Source organism: Ambystoma mexicanum, chromosome 1p, assembly GCF_040938575.1.
Source record: "Ambystoma mexicanum isolate Mex_15411 chromosome 1p, UKY_AmexF1_1, whole genome shotgun sequence".
NCBI classification, from domain to species: domain Eukaryota; kingdom Metazoa; phylum Chordata; class Amphibia; order Caudata; family Ambystomatidae; genus Ambystoma; species Ambystoma mexicanum.
This window is the reverse complement of record NC_090921.1, coordinates 1,087,002,249-1,087,014,460: the sequence shown is the minus strand read 5'-3', so window position 1 is coordinate 1,087,014,460 and position 12,212 is coordinate 1,087,002,249.

Here is a 12,212-nt window from a genome sequence, read left to right as displayed (position 1 = left end):
TGCCTTTATTATTTATTTATTGTTATTTATCTGTTTCTCCTCTGCTTCGCACTTCCTACCTCTCCCCCCCTTCCATGCACTTTTCCCCTCCCCCCTCTCCCATGCACTTGCGCGTTCTCAAGGTCACTGAGCCTCGTAAGATCGCTGTTTTGTTATCCCCTGTTCCCCTCTCTTGCCTTGTCACGCTCTGAAACACTTGTGTACGAGCGCGATAGAAATAAAATATCAATCAATCAATCAATTCACCACCTAAAATGGTGGACAAGTGGTTCTGTCGGGTAGTAAATGTGGTTGACATATTGGATTGGCCCACTAGCCTTTAAGCTAAAAATATTTTGTCAATCCCTATGACCATACATAGTACAGATGTATGTTGTTAGTGTCATGGGAGTGATACACGATTCCCGGAGATGGTACAAGGCTCCATACCCCAGTTAAATATTGAGAATCGTTTTTGTAGAGCTATTTAAGTTCATTAAAAAGTGTTTATATTAAAACATATTTAGCTATTGTGCTGATAATTTAAGTCTCAACAAAAGCTTTGAAAAGAGCACCAGGAATACGAAACATGTGTCAGCTTAAACCTCAGAATTAAATCATCTTTGATACAACCACATTTTAAAATGAAATATATTGTGTTTTATGCAGAACAGAGCTCAGGGAAAGTGAGTGCTTTTTTGCAATGCAGTAATGGGAGTTGGTACTCAGAGCCTTAATATCTGAGTAAGAAATATTGAATAAAATGTCAATAAACAAAGCAAAACAGTGACAAGCTCTCCAGCAAGTAGTGTGACAAGGCCAGATCAACCTCCAGAGACTATACTTACTGGGTAGAATCCAAACATAGACTGGGAAACTGAGTTGGCGGAACCGATATGGCTCCGCGTGGAGAAAGTGGGCAGAGCTAAGCCCCTAGTTAATAAACTTTTACAAATGTAACAGCCTCAGGGAGGGGCCTAGCTCCCTTGGAAAGACTTCCCTTTGCACATACATCTACCAAGAACGGAAGATAGATCAGGATTGGATAGGGAAAGCTGGTAAAAGAGAGAAAAGGCAGGGACATTTAAAGCTGGGAATAGGAAACAGAAAATGAGCATTTTCCGGGTGAGTTCATCAATGAAGGTGGACTAAGAGACCAGCAGGAGGAAGGAAGGAGCGGCGGAGTGGGGAGGAGTTTATTGGAAAAAGGGGAGACATTTACTTAGTGAATGCAAGGGTACTGCAGTGTAAGTGTGCACGTTTGTGTGGCTGGGAACACAAGTCAGTGTAAGGAGTGAATGAGAATTGAATTGTGCTGGGTTGAAGGAGGGTGTTTGTGTTGGAGTGGGAAAAAGAAAGTAGTGGTGGGAGTGGGAGGTGAGTGGTGGTAGTGGGAAAAGAGTTGTAGTAGTGGGAGGAGAGTGGTAATAATGTGGGCGAAAAGTGGTAATAATGTGGGCGGAGAAGTAGTCATGTGTGGGATGAGGAGTGGTGTTGGAGGATGAGGAGTGTAGGAGTAGGAGCAGCGGTAGTGTAGTGGTGTAGGTGGAGGCAGAGTAGTAGTGTAGAGGAGGAGTAGTAGTAAGTGGAATGGAAGTGGTATTAGTAGAGGGGGAAGAAGGAGAAGAGTTAACATCAAAGGGTGGAGGCAGGAGGAAGACTAGATGAAAAATCAGAGGGACAGAAGATTGGTGGGGGTGTCGAGAAGAGGAGGCAGGTGAAGTAGAAGGGCAAGGTAATCGTGGACGTCAGTGGAACCAGATTAATCTTACCAAGTGACTGTATGGCACAGTCCCCAATTTTCCCTTTAGAACACTGACATCTGGTTGGTGCAGGGACAGTTAGGAAGTCCCTGATATTGTAAGATTGCCTGCACTTAGGGAGACCATCAGTAGTGAAAGAAGATCATACACAGAAGGGCTTACCGGTCGGTAGCACTAAATAGGGGTTATGGACACTTGGGCTAGGGTGGACATCTGAAGGCAAGCAAGAGACAGAAAGTGGCCCTAGCACCATTTCCCAAACCCCTTCACCGGCCAGTGCCTCTGATCAAACAAATTGCCTCTCTCTCACCATTACTTAAAAGGGCAGTCCATACTTTTTGTGATATTTGTAATAAAAACTCTTTGACTGTCTGTAATGCTTACTGTGTTTCTCTCTCATCTGTTTCAAAGATGTATAGGAGAGATGCCAGTCCTTCATCTCCTATTCTTGCACAAATGCACGGTGTTAAATGAGATCCTTATCACTCACTGGAGGAGTCCAGAAGGATTTAAGCATGCAGAGTGAGGGAGAGATGAGTTTACTCTCATTGAATCGCTTCCCTGAACAGAACACCTCAGATTGGGCTGCAAGCTGCTACCCTGGTCAATTGTCACTCTTTCCCCCCCTTACAAGAGTTGTGTAACGTATAGACAAGAGTCTAAAGGAAAAGATGTTGGATGCCACTTTAACTTTTGGATTCTTATTTAAGGTATAATAATTGATATTGATATTTTATTTACATTGCGCTCGTATACAAGTGTTTGAATACTATAATATTTGAATCGGTAGTCTCTATTCATGCTTGTTCACCACAGATGGTGTCAGCTGTAAGATTCTTGACAGTGGTGCAGTCTAACCCTACTATGGACCAAATACTTCAAAGCCTAGCAACAGACACGCATTTGCTACAGGAGCAGTCACGAGCAGACAAAGATCTTCTAGTGAAAACAAATTAAGCAATGTCAACCCAGCAAGCAGAGGCCATGCAAGAATTGTGGCGGCTTTTGCAAAAGCACATAGAAGTTCCACCCAACTTCTACCAGCATTTCATAAGAGGGAGGAATCAACGTTTCTATTGCTACTTTAAACAAGTTTCGAGCCCAGCGTGATGGCCCATGCTCTCTGGGAAACTCCAGACAGCCGACCCATATGCCAATCTGGCAGGTACAATGCTGTATGCCAAAGAAAAGAGAAACATTCCAGAGCTTATGGAGTTGAACCTTGAATGCTATCATCCAAAGGTAAGCCCTGAAATACTGGGATCTAAAAGTATTACACAAATTGTTTGTTTACAATTGTTCGAATGAACAATTGACCGATTATACCTATTATAAAGGGTCACAATTGACCTTTTCACAATTGACTGTGTGTGTGTGTATATATATATATATATATATATATATATATATATATATATATATATATATATATGGTTTTGGGGGGGTTTTACGTTGGGTGAGGGGTTGCGGGGGGTTTCCCTCGCATATATGTTACAATGGACCTTCACAATTCGGTCAATTGTGAAAAGGTCAATTGTAATTCCAACAATTGTAAAACGAACAATTCGTACACAACCCATCTAAACACAGCCAGTGGTGCAACCTGATGAACACCCGAAATACTTGGTGATGAACCCCTTTAATTTGTCCCTAGATTTGAATTGAACAGTGTCACTATGTCTCCATCCAAGAATCCATGTTTCTAGCTAGTGGTTTCCTGTATTCCAGTATTACCTCATAGGCATTGACCATGCCCTTTTCTTGCATCCTATGGCCTGCCACAAATCTGAGGAACCTAAGTAGAGGTAGGCTCAGGCTCGTTACTTCTAAAGTGACCTTGGGAATGTGACACTAAGAAAAATCCCCAAATACCATGATTAAGAAACAAGACTAATTGTTTTTACCAATTAATTAAAGAAGATGCAAAGATTATTTCTCCGGTGGTACCAGATAAGACATTTCAGGACACATGGAAGAAAGTTTCAAAGTTTAGTCTGGATGTAGGCCATGTCAAAACTGTGAAAAGGGTCAGGACGTGAGCCATTCACTTTGTAGAGGAGAATTAATTTATTTTCCTGATTGACTAACCATTGGAGGCACAGGTGTCACCAGACAACAACATCTGGTTACTCAACCTTTCTGAAGAGATCTATTGGAACTAGGCATGAAGTCTTTCCTGATACACACACTTGTGAAGCAAGAAAGTAGTAAAAATTATCAGGATTATTTTTTTAGACAAGGATACATTCTAGCTACATAGAGGTCCATACTCTGTCACTGAAGTTATAAGTGACCTGACATACAAAGTACACCAAAGCAATTCCTACAGCTCAACTATCTAAAAATTATAACTCCCTAAAGCCGCTGACTATTATGTACTGTGTCAACAAAGGCCTTGATCAATCATATTATCTGGAACAGCCAGGCAAGTACCAACTGGACTGTGCCCCTGCAGTTACCCAAACACATGGGAAAGACTTAGAGCTCTAGCTATGCATATTGTAGACCTTCTGTTCTGAGTAAGTGAGGAAACCCCTGAAGCACCTCTTATAATTTGTGCCGATCAGGGATACATATGGAAGAGACCATATAAATTACCCAAAGGTTGAGGAGAAGTGGCTGCCCTGTCATACAACACTTCTGGGAACAGGTGTTTGAAACCATCAGCGGAGTCACTGGCCAGACGATAGACATCGATCAAGTGATGGGGCTGCTAGTCTACACTAAAATGGTGCCCAAGTACACTAGAAAACCAGTTGGTTTACTCCTTATACTAGCTAAAAGACGCGTGGCAATGCTGTGGAAGGGGAAATGGGGCCCTACAATCTCACAGTGGAAGGCTGATATACTATATTGTACCGATATGGAAAGCGGATGGGGGTCACTAACTCAGAGTCGATACAATGACAGAAGCATGTGGGATTCATACACACATTTCTTAATCCGACAATCTGACGAGATGGGGGGCAGCCCCGGCTACACCTGAAACCGAATCACGACTCAGAAGAATAGACAATAAATTCTGAAATTGTATATATTCTCTGTCCGTGTCGCTTAGCCAAATTAAGTCTTTTAGCCACGTATTTACCCCGGGGGGGGGTTGCACTTGTCAATTTCATTAGAATGCACCTTCTAGCAGCCATCATACATGTAGCAATCAGCTTACAATGTTGCTTTGGTACCCCAGGCAGCCAACCAAACATGCAACACAACAGTGTACAAGGAACACTCCGCCATAGCATCTCTGTCATGACCCCCATCACATCCTCCCAGTAGGGCCGCAGGTTAGCGCAAGACCATAGCATATGTATAGTGTCCGCGGGGTCTACTTTGCATCTGGGGCAATTAGTGTGTTTAGTGTTGTCGTATTGGTGTATACGTGCAGGAGAGATATATGCCCTATGAAGGGTCTTGTACTGGATTTGCTGCAGTCTGGAGCTGAAAGCGCCTGTATGTGTAGTACCACATATCATAACCCACTGTTTGTCCGGGAGGGCTACTCCAGAGTCTTTTTCCCCACTTACTTTTACATTTCAGGGGTTCCCAGAGCGAATCTGCTTGGATTAGCGTATATATTGAGAAGACCACTCCATTGCACCCGGGGGATCTTCTGATATACTGTAAAACGGGGTTGTGTGCGGCACTTCTGGGAATACCGGGGACCACGCTCTGAAAGTGACCTTCATCCTGAAATACTGCCGTTTGCGTTGAAAGCTGCTTCCCATCTTATCTACAATCTCTTCCAGATAGACCAACACCCTGTTCGGGTACATGTCTTCCAACCGGGCAATGCCCGCCCCCTCCCAAACCCCCAGTCTTGTACCATGGACTCATCGCAGGTCGTTGCCAAAGTGTCGATATGCCAAAGTGAGATGCCAGGGTCAAAAGGGTGCCCCACCCCTAGTCTTACCAGAGTTCGCCTCCATACATGCACCGTACAGGCCACCAGGTCAAATTTGCATTTATCTGCGATTTTACCAGATATCACCATTCCCTGGAGGTAACATGGATACACCGACCTCCGTTCTAGGCGGACATGCAGAGTCATCGGCGCACCCGGCATCCAAAATTTAGCAAAAGATAGTTGTGCCGCTAAGAAGTACATTTCTATGTCTGGAGCATATATTCCTCCCTTCTCCCATGGTTGGGTTAGTATTTCCCAGCCAATACGTGGATTTTTAGGGTGACAAGCCAGCCTAATCAGTTGGGAACGCATTTCTCGAAAAATAGCTCACCCCCGGCCATACCGGAATGTTCTGAAACATGTAAAGGAGTTTGAGTATCACTATCATTTTAGCTACGGCCACTCTGCCCATGAGCCTAAGGGGGAGCCTACACCATCTGTCCACACTGCCCTTTAAGGTATGTAGGTACATCTTATGATTATCCCTAAGCAGGGATTGGGCTTCCCTGCTGACCCTCACCCCTAAGTACATAACTGCTGACTGTTCCCATCCATAATCCTCTTGTTTGGAGGGCATACAGTGGCCTCGTTCAGGGGGAATAGGGAGGATTTTGAACGGTTTATTCTGAGTCCGGAGGAAGGCTGCGACCTCCTGTGTTAGCGGGGCTAAGTTGATGTCTGGTTTCTTAAAATAAACAATCGCATCATCTGCATATTGCAAAATAAGTTCACTGTTCCCCCCCCATCGCCATGCCCCTATGACCATAGAATCTCCAAAAATCGGCCGCTAGCACTTCAATTGTGACATCAAAAAGTAGAGGTGAAAGCGGGCACCCTTGTCAAGTTCCACGCCTTAGCTCGAAGAGTATCGACCGCGTGGCACCAATGCTTATCTGGGCACTCGAACCTGCGTTTAGAAGCTGCACCGCTTGCAGATAGTATGCGGGGACCCCTATCTGGGACAACATGTCGAACAGGTAGTTCCATTTGACGGAATCAAATGCTTTTTCCATATCTACTAGTGCCGCTACTGCCTTTGTTGCAGGATCTATCTGGGCTAATATTGCGAACAGTCGTCTGAGGTTCAAGGAGGTCGACCTCCCTGAGAAAAACCCAGATTGATCCCTATGTATGATTTGTGTAATGTGAGGGAGCAATCAATCCGCCAGTACTTTATATTTTGTGTCTAGATTCAACAGGGAGATCGGGCGATATGAGGAACAATCCAGAGGGTCCTTTCCCGGTTTTCGAATCAGCGTTATCACCGCCTCCTGCATTGTGGGGGGGAGATGTCCCACCATAAATCCCTCCTCCCAAACCCCAACATATGTTGGGCCACCTCGGGCCCCCCCTCTTTGTAAAACTCAGCAGTTATTCTGTCCGTGCCTGGTGCTTTGGAGGAGGGCAGAGCACATATCGCACCAAGAATCTCGTCTGCCGTGATAGGAGCTGCTAGGGCCTCTGTGGCCTCAACACTAAGCCGTGGGAGAGCTGCTACCCTAATATACTCCTCATGCTCATCCTTCGGCAATGTGCTCCTCGAGGCGTAAAGTGTTTCACACAATATTGATATGCAAGTATTTTTGGCAGTGTCCTAGCATAGTATTGAAAAATGCAGGTTCATCCACGTTTGGCCCATATGTGTTAACCATCGTGAGTATCGTGGTTTCCAGGCATCCTGAAACAGTGACATACCTCCCGTTGGGATCAACTAAGGTGTCACTAGCGCTTAACCCCAATGGCTTGTGCACTAGTTTCATCACTCCCGCAGAGTATGCCGAATATGTAGTAAAGTATCTGCAATCTCCCCAGTTCCTGGCAACCCCCTTCATTTCCTTTCCTTTGAGGTGGGTTATTAAGCCCTCTTACATTCCAGATGATTACCATCCGTGCCACCCCCCACCCACCCTGCCCACCCCCAACCTGAAGTGACTGGATCCTCCCACAAAATCACCAACTGAATAATTTACCATGGGCTACCGCCCGGGGGTGCTGGACACCACCTCCCAAGAAACCTCCACCTCCCTGGACCTCAAAGGGAGGACTTGAACCAAAAAACGTATATCATTCGCAGCAGGGCTGGCTCATTACATTCCTAGCATGTTTCTCAAGACCCATCGGGCCATCACACTTATTGCTTCTGTTGAACCAGCTGGCAGCATAAGTACTTGTCACAGCAGTACGTGTGTACTTCCCCTAGTGAGTGTACATTCTAGCCCCATCCGTCGTGGGGCCTGCTAGGTCATTTTGGCAGGGATTCGATGAACTCATGAACGGCATCCGGGTCAGTGAAGAAGTGGGCTATGCCATTATGTTGAACCCTCAGTTTGGAGGGGTATTGCTTAGAGTATTGTACTGCCCAGTCGCACAGTATCCTCTTCGCCGCCAAAAAGGACATGCAGGCTTTCTGGGCCGCCGGGGTAAAATCCGGATAGAAGGACACTTTAGCGTTCTCGCATGTGAGGTCTCCAAGTTCCCTCGCTCTTGGCGTCCCGGTCTCGATAATTGGGTGTGGATTTTGGCCTGGTCTCGGGGCCACTTGCGATATCCTATGGGCCCTTCCGACCAAGAATTGGGAGGACAAGGAAGGATTCTGCAGCACGTCTCTGATGAAGAATTCCATAAATACTTCAATATTTTGTTGCGGGATCATCTGTGGTATCCCAACCGCTCTGATATTGTTCCTTCTCGATCTTGCTTCCAAATCTTCATTGTTGTTCTTTATAGCTTTCGGCTCCCTGCGCAGTTCCTGCACTGCTTGCATTGTCTCACTACTGGTGTCCTCGAGCGCTCCGACCCTGGTTTCCACTTCGGATGTTCTGCTGCTTTCTTTGTCAATTTCTTGGTTCTTGCATTCGATCCACTTTATACATCAAGCTGTCCAGTTTCGTGTTGATGGCGGCAAAGCCAGAGCGCATTTCGGCCAGCACCATGCTCAGCTCCGAAGCAGGGGCGCCTCAGCTCGGACAGGCCGACACCACAGACAGGGAACACAGTGGCCATCATTGTATATGCCTCGAGCGGGGTCGCCTGCTTGTCACTATTCATACGAGGCCCTTTCTTTTGAGGGAATGGTAAGCGGGACTGCCACTTATTGCCTTTCGCCATAAATCTTCCGGGGGTCACCGCTCTCCTGTCCACTAGCCCAGTTACAGGCCACGGGGCGGCACGGTATTGGCCACCTCCAAGCTCATGCCAGTCTTTTATAGGCCGGACCGCCACCTCACTTAGCTGCCCGTTAAGGTGGAATGCAGCAGCTGGCATTGCCTCTGGCCCGATTCCCTTTACTGGGCTTGTCGCAGCTCCTGCTTTCTGTTACTGGGTGCGGTGTACGGACTTGTGCACCTCCTGTTGTGGCCCCTGTTTCGGGTTTGCTCCCCTGTACACCAGTTGTCTCCACATAGCACCCCAATAAGACTCTAGCTCGCTGAGGGGCGCAATTGCTGGGTTTGCTAGGTCACCAGCCCCACCCGTGCCATCTCTGTTCAGGTGATAACTTAGATCCGTGCAGCTTGCCAAAAATATGCCAATTGTAAAACCTGTAGGCCAAATCCGCAGTCTGTGAAGACTGAAAGCCACTTCACTGTGTGCCACTCCAGGTTCATAAGCAATATTTCCCACAGTGGTTCGGCTTTCACGTGGCCTCAGCTGTATGCAGGCTTTGGTGCACGCTGCTCCCCCGCTGTCCTGCTGGGATCCCGCGCACAGCAGCTGGGGAATGCACCCCAAGCTAATATTTACAGAGCTCAGTCTCCTCCCAGATGGGTACTGAGGGGCCCCCGCAGCTATGTCTCTGACAGCCACCAGCGCCACACACCAGCACCACCCGCACCAGGCCCTCACCACTGGGGACCCACAGGGCTCCCACGGTGCTGCTGGGCAGAAAGCCAGCTGGGCTATACCAGGATTCACAGAGGATCAGCAGTGGAGGGGACTTGCATGCTAGTTCCGCCGTGCCGAGGGTCGATGCCGGCAGTGCCGACCGCCAAATATACTAAGCTCCACCTTCGCTCCTGGATCTGCAGTGTTATCTGAGGTCAGGCAGCTTACACTTTCACATCCAGGCCTCACCAGTGCCCATCGAGTATGCGTCCCCTCCCTCCACAGCCGGGGTGTGTGGCCTTCCTCCGTTGTTTCCTCCAGCAGGGATCAGGCTCTGCCCACACAGCCAACTCCACCGGCCCCCTTCTCCCTCAGCGGGCGTCCCCGGGTCGAGTCCTCCACGAGCAGCGGTACCTCAGGCCGCGCCCGATCCCTGGGATGGGTGGTGGATTCTTGCTTGCCCTCACTGGTTCGGTTGGCTACAGCAATACAGCCGACGTCTGTGCCGGGCAGCCCACGCCTCCCGGGCCACGCACAGGCACTCGGATGCAACCCGCACTAAGCCGCGCGCCTGGTCCTTTGGCGCTTGTGATGCCTTATGGCTCTCTGAACCTGCTCCAAGAGGAATTTCCCTACCTAAACCAAAAATAAGGATATGTCTGTGTCAGAATGTCCAAAACAAAAAATGTCCTGTGTCCAAGTTCGATTCTGACCCTCACACAAACACTAAACGCTGAGGTGAAAGGGGATATGTCTTTAATGGGAGTTTTAGAAAAGTCTTCACAAAAGAAGAATAAATGGCTCCAACACAAACATTCTTCAAGGATAAAGGTCCTTACTTCAGAGGGTGGTTCCTTCCCCTGGATTCCTCTTTGTTCTCTGTAGTTTCACTTTCAACAGTTCCTTGTGACTTTCTTGGGCCGCAACAATACTGACGTACAAACTTGTCCGACTTTGCAATTATGTCTCTTTTGAACACCTGGTTAACTCAATCCAATTTCGAGCCCTGATGTTCCCTCTCAGGATCTCTTAATTTCACACAGCTATGGTTGCCTAGTATACTATCCTGCTAGGACTTCTTGTTTTCACACACTTGTGATTGCCTGGCATACTCTCCTGCCAGGGCTTCTTGTATTTTCACACTTGTGATTGCCTGGTATACTCTCCAATCAGGGCTTCTTGTGTTCACACAGGCTCTCTGCCTTTCCACATACTTTGCTCACATACTTTGTTTGTAAATATGTTTTCCAGATATCTATCCGGTCCTGGTTTCACTTATGTTTGCACAATTTATAGTCATCTGCTTGTAAGGGTTTTGTTTGTAACGTAATCCCCTTTTAATATTAAGTGCATGCATTCTTTCTCTCTCACTTGCTCGTTATTCAATTGCTTTCATTTAGCATGGCTGTCGATATGCCACGGGGTTTCCACTGCCTCTGGGTGGACTCACCGGCTCTCATTGACGTTCCTGGATTCTCCCACGGTCAACCAGAGAAGCTTTTCCGTCTGCTTCCTTCTCGCGAATGCTTCCTCTCGGTTTCTGCAGCCTCGCAGCCGTCACTTGACATGTCTGCATCGTCCCGGGCTCCGGTAAGTAAAGCAATTCCTTCTGTCACCTCCAAAAGCCCAGGATTCCCTGGCCAGATCCTGGCATTGCCGCAGTGTGTCCTTCTCGCCCAGAAGCCGCTTCCTTCTTCGCTGGTGGGCCGCCTGGCTCAACCACGGCAGTAATTGCCTTTAGGTATCTTGAACATCACAGAGACACAGCTCTCTTCCGCCATCTGCAGAAATCGATTCCCTGCTTCGCTTGCCTTTTAAACCTCCCGGTCACAGATGTGTAGGAGCAACCACTAGAGCGCTCACTGGGATTGTGGCCTTCTTCTCTCTGCATTGCTAGATTCCTCTTCCTCTTCTCAGTATTTTGGTCATTCTGGGAAAGGAAGTCCAGTTTTGGGAAATGATTCGGAAAACATGAATAAACATTTTCAGTAGTCTTGAATGGTGACTGAATATTGAACGGGTGATCTCCCTATTCTTCATGGGAGAAGGAGTGGGTGTTTAACAATAGGCCATGAGGTTATTAGATATGGGAGGGTTATTTTCAAGAGAAAATGCGGGATACCATGTCTCACCCGATAAAGCCATGACATCTTCCCAGAGATTGATCCCACATGTTATACTCCCTCATATAGCTGCCCCCAGGGTCAGGTAGCGGCTGCCCTCCCCTGGCCACATGGGAGGAGAACACTGCTGGGAAATCAGTAATGACTACATCGGGTTCATCACACTAGGCTCTTATGAGCTACACAAAATCCAATATTTGACCAATTGGGCCACTCGAACTGGACCAAGGGCCCATAGGCAGGGTACACAAGAAAGTCAAGGTGACTTTTTCTTACTTTAAATTATTTTTTAGAAAGCCATAGAATTTAGCTAAATTGGCCCTCCAACCACCGCTAGATATTCCTCTTGTGGTGTTTTACACTAGTGGGAGCTGGTGTGCCGCCTATCTAGTGTTAGGGGACAGAGAAAACTAGCCCTAACTTCTTTCAGACTATAATCTCATAATAGTGTAACAAACAGTTAAAGGAAACTAAATCCCATATTATAATAAAATCCGGGAATTCTGGAACAAGGAGCACGCAAGGGATTGCAAATCCATTTTTAATTCCCCCTCCTCATCTGTTCACTTGTGAAAATTTTAAAACAAAAACATAATGATAATAATAAAAAGTAGATTTCTC